This window comes from Mytilus edulis, chromosome 1 (assembly GCF_963676685.1).
Source record: "Mytilus edulis chromosome 1, xbMytEdul2.2, whole genome shotgun sequence".
Classification (NCBI taxonomy): Eukaryota; Metazoa; Mollusca; class Bivalvia; order Mytilida; family Mytilidae; genus Mytilus; species Mytilus edulis.
The window spans coordinates 38,493,262-38,504,750 of NC_092344.1; positions in this window are offsets into that span (position 1 = coordinate 38,493,262).

Below are 11,489 nucleotides of genomic sequence, written 5' to 3' on the forward strand. Positions count from 1 at the left end.
TCTAGACTTTAATGAGGCTAGAGTGAGTGACCCATATTCGCCGCATAATTCGTTCATTTCCACTTACATCCGACCTACATTCGAATATTTGGAACTTTTTATGTAGGTTTCAGAAATTTTATTTTATATATGAAACAAATGTTTGACAAAGGAATTATCTTCAAAACATTGGTTAATTGTTCTAAAAATTAACGCAAACTCAAGAGAAAATCAAGGTGTTTGTGTACCATAGGGGACACATTTTCGCCGCAATGTATGATATGACCATCCTCATTATCCTGGTATATTATAAAAACGAATTTTTGCAATTACATGAATTAGCTTGAGAGATCATTCCTATACGATTTTTCTCACAAATATTTACTTTAAGACTGCGCACGATTGTCATATAAATCTTACATAATTGCCAAAATCGTTTAAAAACACCTGCATTATATATGTGCGAATAACCTTGGAAATTGGGTAAAGAGGAATATCAACAGTTCGAACATTACAAACAACCTATACCATCTATTTAGGCAAGTATTGGGTAAAGGGACACAAATTTAACAGAAAAAATAGCAAAACAGCGAAAATGTGTCCAGGGCGAATATGCGCCACCCACTCTACTCTATGTTTGACCGTTAAAATTAGATAGCGTTTGTTTAATCTAAACAGGAATATATATATGTTAGATATGTGGTCCAGATTAACTCGACCAATGCCCGATCGCTTCAGAATCTCTGCGACTTCTGTATTTTTTTCATCCCAGAACAACTCGACCAATACCCGATCTCTACGCGACCAAACTGGACCACTATTCGATCTCTACTCGGTCATACACGATTCTCTAAAAAATGTGTCCAGTTCTAATTAACTCTCATCACTTTTCTTCTGCAAAATTATATCGTCATTATTTATTTTTTAACTATACACAAATACCTCCGTGTACAGTATGCGTCTGTATTTTTGCAAAGAGGTGTAACATTTTAAGAGAGACAACACATACCAAAGAAACAATCAAATTCAAAGGTCGAAAGCAAACCGACACAGCCATAGCGAAAAACGAAAGCCGACGAGAAGACAAACAGCAGTCTACAAAACACAACATAGTAACAACACGAAACCCAATAAAACCTTGAATGATCTCAGGTGTTCCGGATGCGATTTAAATCCTGCATTTTGGCCCAGAGGATTTTTCAAATATGAAAGTAATTGTGCATAAAAACTCATTATTAGACAGCTGATGACTAATTTAGCCTTCAAAGTAATAGTTTTTAAGAACATCCATATTATATTTTATCTGTTTAATATGCTATTTTTGTTTGACTGTCCGTACTTTCCGTATGTCCAGAAATAAAAATATAAAAATAAGAAGATGTCAATGAGACAACTCTCCACAGGAGAACAAATGACACAGAAGTTAACAACTATATGTCACCTTACGGTTGAATGTTTACAAACACTTTTTTCGTATGGTTTTTGACGCAATTTTATAAACGAAAATGTGACGCAAGACAAATGATTTTTATTTGAATTCGTCATACAGTGATAGATATGTGTAAACAGTTTCAGAAAAGGTATCCTCCAGGGGATTGAAATTCTAACATCTTTACCCCCTTTTTGCAATATTATTAGTAAAAACAAGCAGGTTGTATAAACCAAAAAGAAATATATGGAACTATTCAACTACTGGATATCAGATCTATGGACAAATACTGATTACATACATATGCAAATATATGACACAAACAGTAGGCTTAATTTGTGAGGAAGCAAAAAAGGGGATGGTAAAATTTATATATATTGCTATCAAACATCATTATTTATCGAGTGACAAATCTGATTTCCTTGTGCCCTTTTCAAGAAAAGAGCAGTAAAACTCCCATAACAAATCAGCGTCCTACTTTACTTTCAGGATGTTTTTATAACCATTAGGGTCCTGTTGTTGAGCTCCTGCAATCTCTCATACATTTTTATTTTGCCATTTCATTTGGGATTTTCCCGTTTTGAATTTTTCTCGGAGTTCAGTATTTTTGTGATTACAATATATGATGCCCACATAGTGGTCGCCGTGTCAGCTACTGCATCATCTAGATTCTCGGCACCCTTTGCTGTCTATCCCTTTTGTTCGTCTTCTACGCTCTCTTCAAGCTGCGTCACGGCTATTAACCTGTCTATCTGAGCACTAACCACCTTGCCAAATATTAGAACTCCTATATTCCCATGTAGATAATATTCCCAGACATTCTGTGAACAACTGAATCCAAACCGTGAATGTATCCATATGGGACACAGATAATACCCCCGCAAATAACGCTATAAAGAGTCATTACCCAAGAACGATAACAGTGACGCCAACCAAATTCGCACTTGATCTGTGTTTAATGGTATTAAGCATTGTGTATACGTTTCATAGAATTTGATTGAGGCAAAATAAAGTTAGAGAACGGACACTAATTGTTGGGACGTACGTAGACGTAATTACTGACGGACAAGGGTAACACTTGATGCCCCATACGCTGTAGCGGGCGATATAAAAAAAATCAGATGTTTTTATACTGAAATTGTACATACCCGACCAATGTCCGGCTATCCCTACGACCCCTATACGATCAAGTCGATCTGGTCTGGCCTAGATCAGGCTGAGATCGAGGATATTTGATTTGGTTTAGCTAGTCGAGTAAAGATCGGGTAGAGATCGTGAATTGGTCGGAATCATCGAATATGTATTACATTAGTGGTCTATTAGACCGTTGGTTTTCCCGTTTGAATGGTTTTACACTAGTAATTTTGGGGCCCTTTATAGCTTGTTGTTCGGTGTGAGCCAAGGCTCCGTGTTGAAGGCCGTACTTTAACCTATAATGGTTTACTTTTTAAATTTTTATTTGTATGGAGAGTTGTCTCATTGGCACTCACACCACATCTTCCTATATCTATGGTTGGAGTCGTGATGGAGTCATCAAGAAGTCATGAATGGTCGAGTTAAGTTCCGTGTACAGTCGGAAAACAGTCGGGTAGAAGTCGTAAATAGGCCCGATCAAGAATTTGGTTACGCTTGGTCGTGGAAATTTGGACAATTGGGATCATCGAGTTGATCTGATCGGCAATGTGAACATACTTTAAAGCGAGAAGGAAGACGTAGACACTCTTTCCGAATGGATTAAGGCAGTGAGGTCGTTGATACAAATCAGAATTAAGAAACTGAATGGGTCCATCGATGCCCATGCTACGTCAATCTTTAAAGACCCAAATGTTGCAAAACACCTATCCGACCTCCATGACAAATATGTTGTTGTCCCCGCAGATAAAGCCCCAAATAACATCGTTTTTGTGTGTAAAAGTCACTACATCAACTGCTTGATAAACGAATTAGGTATTGACAATTCACTTGGAAACTCAACATATACCCTCACAACACTTACCAAAGAGGAAATCCTGGATAATCATAGGTCTGTTCTATGTTCCTTTGGAATTTCAACCAAAGATGAAGAACTGGATCTTCCATCACTGTATTGGATACCTAAACTACATAAGTGTCCTTACAAACAACGGTATATTGCTGGGTCTTCCAAGTGCTCCACGAAACCTCTTTCTAAATTATTAACATCTATTTTATCAGCAATCAAAGACGGGCTTCAAAGTTATTGTGAAACTGCCTATTCTAGAGGTGGCGTGAATCAGATGTGGATACTTAAAAATTCAAAAGATCTTTAAGAGTACATACAATCTAACTCTCTTTCATCTTGTAACAGTATTAAAACATTTGACTTTTCTACTCTGTACACAAGTATTCCACATTCCAAACTAAAAGACAAATTGAAAGAGTTGGTATTACTTTGCTTCATAAAAAAGAATGGCCAACGTAGATACAAGTATCTTGTCTTAGGGAGGGATAAATCCTACTTTGTAAAGAATCACTCTGATTCAAACAAAAAATTCTCTGAAACTGATATTATCAAGATGCTTGATTTCTTGATTGACAACATATTTGTTACGTTCGGAGGACGTGTTATTCAACAAACTGTCGGCATTCCAATGGGAACAAACTGTGCCCCTCCACTCGCCGACTTGTTTCTTTATTATTATGAGGCTGACTTCATGCAGGAACTTCTTAGGGAGAAAGATAAGAAGTTAGCAATATCCTTTAACTCTACTTTCCGCTATATAGATGATGTTCTTTCACTAAACAATTCAAAATTTGGTGACTATGTGGAACGCATCTATCCAATCGAACTAGAGATAAAGGATACTACAGATACAGTTAAGTCGGCTTCATATCTTGACTTACATCTAGAAATTGACAATGAGGGTCGGTTGAAAACAAAACTTTACGACAAAAGAGATGATTTCAGCTTTCCAATTGTGAACTTTCCATTTCTAAGTAGCAACATTCCAGCAGCACCTGCATACGGGGTATATATCTCCCAATTGATACGATATTCCCGTGCTTGCATTTCCTATCATGATTTTCTTGATAGAGGTTTGCTGCTCACAAGGAAGCTATTAAACCAAGAGTTCCAAATGGTGAAGTTGAAATCATCCCTTCGTAAATTTTACGGACGCCATCACGAGTTGGTTGACCGTTATGGAATAACCGTTTCACAAATGATATCGGATATGTTCCTTACGTCGTAACTACAATCCCCTTCCCTTTCATGAATATGACCTACCGAATTAGACTATTTACCGGATTTGTAATCACATAAGCAACACGACGGGTGCCACATGTGGAGCAGGATTTGCTTACCCTTCCGGAGCACCTGAGATCACCCCTAGTTTTTGGTGGGGTTCGTGTTGTTTATAATAATTCTTTAGTTTTCTATGTTGTGTCGTGTGTACTATTGTTTTTTTGTTTGTCTTTTTCATTTTTAGCCATGGCGTTGTCAGTTTGTTTTAGATTTATGAGTTTGACTGTCCCTTTGGTATCTTTCGTCCCTCTTTTAATAATAACATTTCCAAATGTAATGTATTATTTAATGTATTACTTTGCAAAAATAATTGTAATATAATGCATTTCTTTGATCAATGCATGTAATTGAATTTGTAATTTAATGCATGCTTTTGTCAAAGTAATTGTAATATAATGCTTTACATTGCTATGTAGTTCGCCCCAAGCCTGGTCCCGTCACAATCGGTGAAACTCCGCCGACTTTGTCTAGTCGGATTAGAATCGTGAATATGTCGTGACAGATTCTGATGTATCGGATAAACTTAACATCGTAACAATGTTCTGTGTTTTCTGGACGTTATCCTCTGGCACGTCCACGATATTATTAAATTTGTCATTTTTATTTTTTTGCCGAATGAGTCCGGATTGAATACAGATTTTGCCGAAAGCGACCCGTCTTTGCCGAAACCGTTCAGGAATAGTTCCGTTATTAATACGAAATTCGGCAATGAAACCAACGTCAGAGTCCCGATAATAACAGAACACATTACGACTGAGTCCAGACATAGCCGTGTGCAATGCGATTCAGCGGAGTGTAATAGGATTGCGGCCCGACAGAATCTCCATCGCAAACAAAAATGTTATCAAGTTAAAATTAAAGTGCATTTATAGTATCAATTTTAATTAGGTCATTTTGACATAGTTTTTTTGTTTGTTGTTACTAAAAAATTATCTTAAAGAGTTTGAACATATATATTTCAATCCTGACTTTTTAAATACCCATTTAATGAGTTGCGTGAATTTTTTCTTGATAAGATTATGGGGCAAAGTGGTTTATAGTGTAGAAAATCAAAGTACTGAAGTACTGAACATCGGATGACCGCAAGTTCTTGTGGATGGTTCGACAAGCACTTGTAATAAAAAAAATCACGTTTTTATACCTGAAAGTGAGGTTAATGTACAGATATAAAAAAAATTCTGGGAAAAGTTCGTGCGTGGATGATAAATTAAAGACCGGGAATTCATCCTCACCGTAATGACCATTATATTGTAGTGTTACAAATCAGTTTACTCTGGTTTATTGTTATATATATATATATTATATCAATACTTGTATATTACAGTTACATGTACTAAATATGATTTTCATGCATTTGTATATCATTATATTCTACTATATTAATAATAGTGCAGTGCAATTGCATGGTGAACACGTCACTCTTCTGTAATAATTCGATTTTTCTAATAGAATGGATTTGAGTAAGCATTCGTATTTTCCCCGCAAACAATGTTTAATCATCCGTGCAGAGTTATCGTTCCTTAAGATTGCAAACGTTCTTGAGATATTCCTCCGCATGCGTGTGATATATATTAATGATTTTTCACTTATATGTATATACATATAACAAAACATGTTAATATTATAAATTTATCTTTTTTAAAAAGTATTTGACGAGTATTCATTGAAGAAATGAATTTATAACAAGTGATAAGGAATGTTAGTTTGCACTTGATTGGGTCGACGTAGTCATCATTTTTATAGATCGGTTAAAAACCCAAAACGAACATTACGTAATGGAAATCTAGGCGATAAAAAAACACCTAAATGTCCTAACGGTCATCCGCTGTAAAAATAAAAAAGTTGGAACAGATCCGAAATCATCAATATAAGCATTCAATTTATCAAGCACTTCAAACGATTGTTTGACACTCCAAAAGTCATTAATTCCACTATTTTCAAAGACCTTATTCTAACAAATTATTAACATTTATTATTTAGTTGTACCAAATGTACTTGTAAGTTGTATAGATGGTTAAGTAATGGAACAATGGCTTGAAGACGAAATAAATCTATATTTGTAAGGAGTTCTGTGCAAATTCAAAAGATAGTACATAGTGGTAACTTTCATTGTATTTGGTTCTGCTTGTAAAGAGGTGGCTAAAAGTTTGTTTGTTACAGATGTCATTTTCCGAATCCACATTTGTTATTACCTAACTACTGTTTCTGTTTTCATAAATAATTATCAGGTACTTTTATCTGTATGCACTATGTGCATAAAAAATAATCATTATTCTTAATCAATTAAATAAGAGGCATTGTTCAAGTTGCTAATTACACACTATTTTCAATGTACTGTTAGCTATGCAATTATATATTGTAGCATTTTTTGCGTCTTAAACCGATTTAATTTGTCAATTTCCATATTCAAATAATCTACAAAATATTCTAAGGCTTTTGAAAATCTTTTATTTAAATAAATATACAATTACTTATCCTGCTTTTTATTTGGCAATTATAGTTTAATTGCCTGAAATAATTGTAATAGAAAAAAAGAGGATATGGGGTTTGCATCAATGACACAAAATAGATGCATGCACTGCACATGCTGCAAAATATACAAAAAGAAACTCATTCTGCCTCGTCTACTGATGGAGATGGTTGGCATGTTTCTCACCTTTCTAATTTATGGTGCCGTTATGATGAACCAAGTATGCTATGGAATATCGGAAAATACAAAGAAATTTACAGTAGAATCGGGAAAGAGAATTGTCTCAAGTCTTTCTACAATTACAACTAAAACAGATTCTTCTATTATAGCTTGCTCCAGACGGTGTACAAGCAAGGCAGATTGTGTCACAGCAAGCTATGATAACTTATTAAAACAATGTCTATTGGATTCCGACTGTACCCCTACGACAGAAACATGGCAAAATGCACTTCTCATCCGAATAGGTCAGTATGAATTACTACACATTAACAAAGATGAATGTTTGAAAATACAGTCATAGAACATTGACTTTTTGGTTTAAATTTGAACATCGACCTACCGTATCAGCGTATTTCCTTCCTTAGGTTTTATATTATGTTGTCTTGAAATACCCATGTTAATTTATCTGTGGACATCTTTATCAGTTTTTTTATGCAGCACTTTTTCCAAGTTTAAGGTACTAAAAAGACTTTCTAAAATTAAGTTTCAATTTTAAGGAGATTTGACATGTTTTCCTACAAATACTACGCTACAAGCATCAAGATTTCTTCGTCTCAAATAACAAAGGTTAATATGTTCATTTGAAGTAGCCTCAATTCCGCCATTTCTCCATGGTGTAAAAGCATTTTAAGTACGTTTGAATCTTATGCACTTTTTGGTTTTTTGACATATCTGAAAACTGTCTGCTAGTAAAGTGGCTGCTAGCGAGTGGCTGCTGGTTTGAGCCTGGTGTTCCACTGTCGAATTTCTGATTTTTAACTCACAAACGAAATTTATTTGATTTCGTTGCATAATTATCATCTACAATTTACATTTCGAATTAAAACTGCATTAAACGCATCAGATTCTATATGACGAAAATGGGAGGCTTTACGTGTTCTTTATGTATAATAATCTAGTCTCTTTCGAAATAGGTTAAGAAGAAAGAACACGCGAACACGCGAGCAGTCATTATACAAGCACTGTAACTTAGCAACAGGCGTACAGTGTTTTTATCTCTCTTATACTTGACTACATTCTGGCAATTGTTTCAATTTCATGTCGAAAATGTGTTCCCCTCCTTTCCTCAAAAACGATATAAAACAACTAAATATATTTATTCATAAAAAAAAACAACATTGCCTGATTTAAGAACAATTTATCTGTTGTGTTCATTAGAAACTTAAATACTGGTAAAACTGTTTATAATGTATATTTTGAGGTGTGGTTTTCCTTCTTACATAATCATTTAACATTGAAGCCTCGGTCACACCTTACCGGATAGCTCGAACGGACGACTAACGGATGACTTTTGTTCAATCCGTTCATGTCCGTTAGACATCCAATCTTATCCGTGAGACGTCCGTCCATATCCGTTGCATGTCCGTTAAGCGTACGTTTTATCCGTCGACGTCCGTTCTGTCCGGTGGAAAATTTTGAGCATGCTCAAAGCTTTGAACGGACGTCCAACGGATAAAATGTCCGTTGAACGTCCGTTAGGCGTCCGTTTTGTACGGTACTCGTACGTTTCGTTTCCGTTTTGTATCCGTTACGTGTCCGTTATACATCCGATGGGGTCTGGAAGATAAATTCACCAACGGATTTCTATCGCACGTTTAACGGAGAAAACGGATGTTGAACGAATGAGAAACAGACTTCTATCGGACGTATAACGAATAAAACGGATGATGAACGGATCTGAAACGGATAAATGCCAATTGAAAATTTCGCGTCAGAAATGCCAATTATTGGTATGTCAGATGTCTTAAGGTTCATGAATTCTTATTCATATTAATCGATCTTAGAGTAAAGGCACGTCTTCACAATCAAGCAGCTCTTATTCAGACCAGACACTACCCTTTGGCGGTATTTTAAAGAACAAACGAAAACCAGTTACACAGAAACATTTTGAATATTTATGGGAGTTACATGTATTATTATTGTCGCCTTTAATTTTTCCGTATATTTTGTTCATCCGTTTTATCCGGTACGCTTCCGTTAGGTGTCCGTTTTATGCGGTATTCTTCCGTTGGATATACGTTCGACATCCGTTCTATCTGGTACGTTTTTGTTTCTCGTACGTTGCATATCCGGTGTGTGTCCCTTATGCATTCGTTACACGTCCGTTTTATTCGGTCAGTACATAAACCGACAAATGTAGTTTAGTTATATAAGATGTTTAAAGTGATATTAATAGTATGGCATGGGTTAAATATAATTGTTTTTGCTGTATAAATCAGATATCATTTGTGATCGAGATGTTTCCTTACATGATTTAAAATTCTTTGGTTATGCTGAGGAAGGATTCCGACTGTCCCATTCACTGTTATAGATTGATCCCAGTCAGGTTTGCAATTTAATAACCCACCCTTTTTTTTTTTATGTTGATCCTCTTAGATTTCATTTTTATATTTGAGTTGGTCAGTGCATCAATTCTTGTATCCAAAACTTATTCTCAGATTAATAGGCACCGTTAAAGTCCACAATTCCTCTAAAGTCCACAATTCCTCTAAAGTCCACAACACCGCTAAAGTCCACAACAGTTTTACGCTAAAGTTCACAACGACTAAGGAAAATCGGCATTATGTTCCTAGAGGACGACCATTGGGAAAGCTCATGCATTGTTCTTTGTCTTAACAAATACTCTAATGCCTAATATTTATTATGTTTTATTTAAGAAAAGTATTTTGAAAAAGAGTAAAATATCTATACTATATTAGAAATTCAAAATAAGCAATTAAAAAATGAACAATTATTTCTTATTGATTTGTTTCTATTGAAAATGAGAAATCGACAACATGAAAGTGGATTGCCAAAAAGTGACCATGTATGATAAAGATATTGAATAACTTAGATTTTTAATCAACTAAATTATATCACATGCAGTTAAATTGCACTATCTCTTTTCATTTGCAACAGGATAAAAGAAATGACTAATAACCTATGACACTTGTGAATATAATTATATTTGTTCGATTGTATGTCTCTCAGAATGTCTCATTTATTTAAGGGTCTAAAAGAAGTTGCAAAATAGTAAACATCAAAATCTTTCTGCTTCAAACATGAATTTACTTAAATTATCCTGTGATTTGTCTTCGTGCTTTTAAGTTTTGTTTGGTCGTCTGACTATTGATGTAACAAGGCATTTATACATTCGGCCATCTGGTTTTTAATTTTTGACTTTCCTGGTGCAATTTTAGCAAGTTGATATAAAGTTGTGACATGTGATATCTATTTTATTATGCCCCACCTACGATAGTAGAGGGGCATTATGTTTTCTGGTCTGTGCGTCCGTTCGTCCGTCCGTCCGTTCGCCCGTTCGTCCGTCTGTCCCGCTTCAGGTTAAAGTTTTTGGTCAAGGTAGTTTTTGATGAAGTTGAAGTCCAATCAACTTCAAACTTAGTACACATGTTCCCTATGATATGATCTTTCTAATTTTAATGCCAAATTAGAGTTTTTATCCCAATGTCACGGTCCACTGAACATAGAAAATAAAAGTGCGAGTGGGGCATTCGTGTACTGAGGACATATTCTTGTTAAAACTAATTTGACCATTAATTCTTCGTAAATTGAAAAAAGAAGTTTCCAAATTTGACCCTTTATTAGCTTGTCGTCCCTTCATTCCATCAAATGAATTTGACCAAACTTACTGATTGTAACTGTTTAACTGAATAAAACGTATTCCTTTCAGATCATTCAATATATAATAAAGACATGTAACCCAAGTTGTTTTTGTTATTTTGTGTTAGTCTCTATTGACACATTTGAACTTAATTAATTACATTTCCAAGTGATTACCCAAAAGATTGCGGAGATATAAAAGGCCAAAGTGGTGTATACACTATAAATCCTGCTGGAGAAAACTGCGGTTATAAAGTCTATTGTGATATGGAAACAGATGGTGGAGGGTGGACGGTGAGAATTTTTTACACACATTAGTTCTATTGTCAAGTTCCCGTATCCGTCCGTCTACTACACACATGGATAACAGCGTACGGTACGGCAGAAGCGTTAAGTGAAAACTTGGGGTAGTACTGTTATTCATCTTTTCAACAACAAGTACAATGGTTTATCCGTTCGCCTTTTATATGTTTTATAACTTGTATTTACAAATTGTATGCATTATATTAACTTGTAGGCATTACGATCCA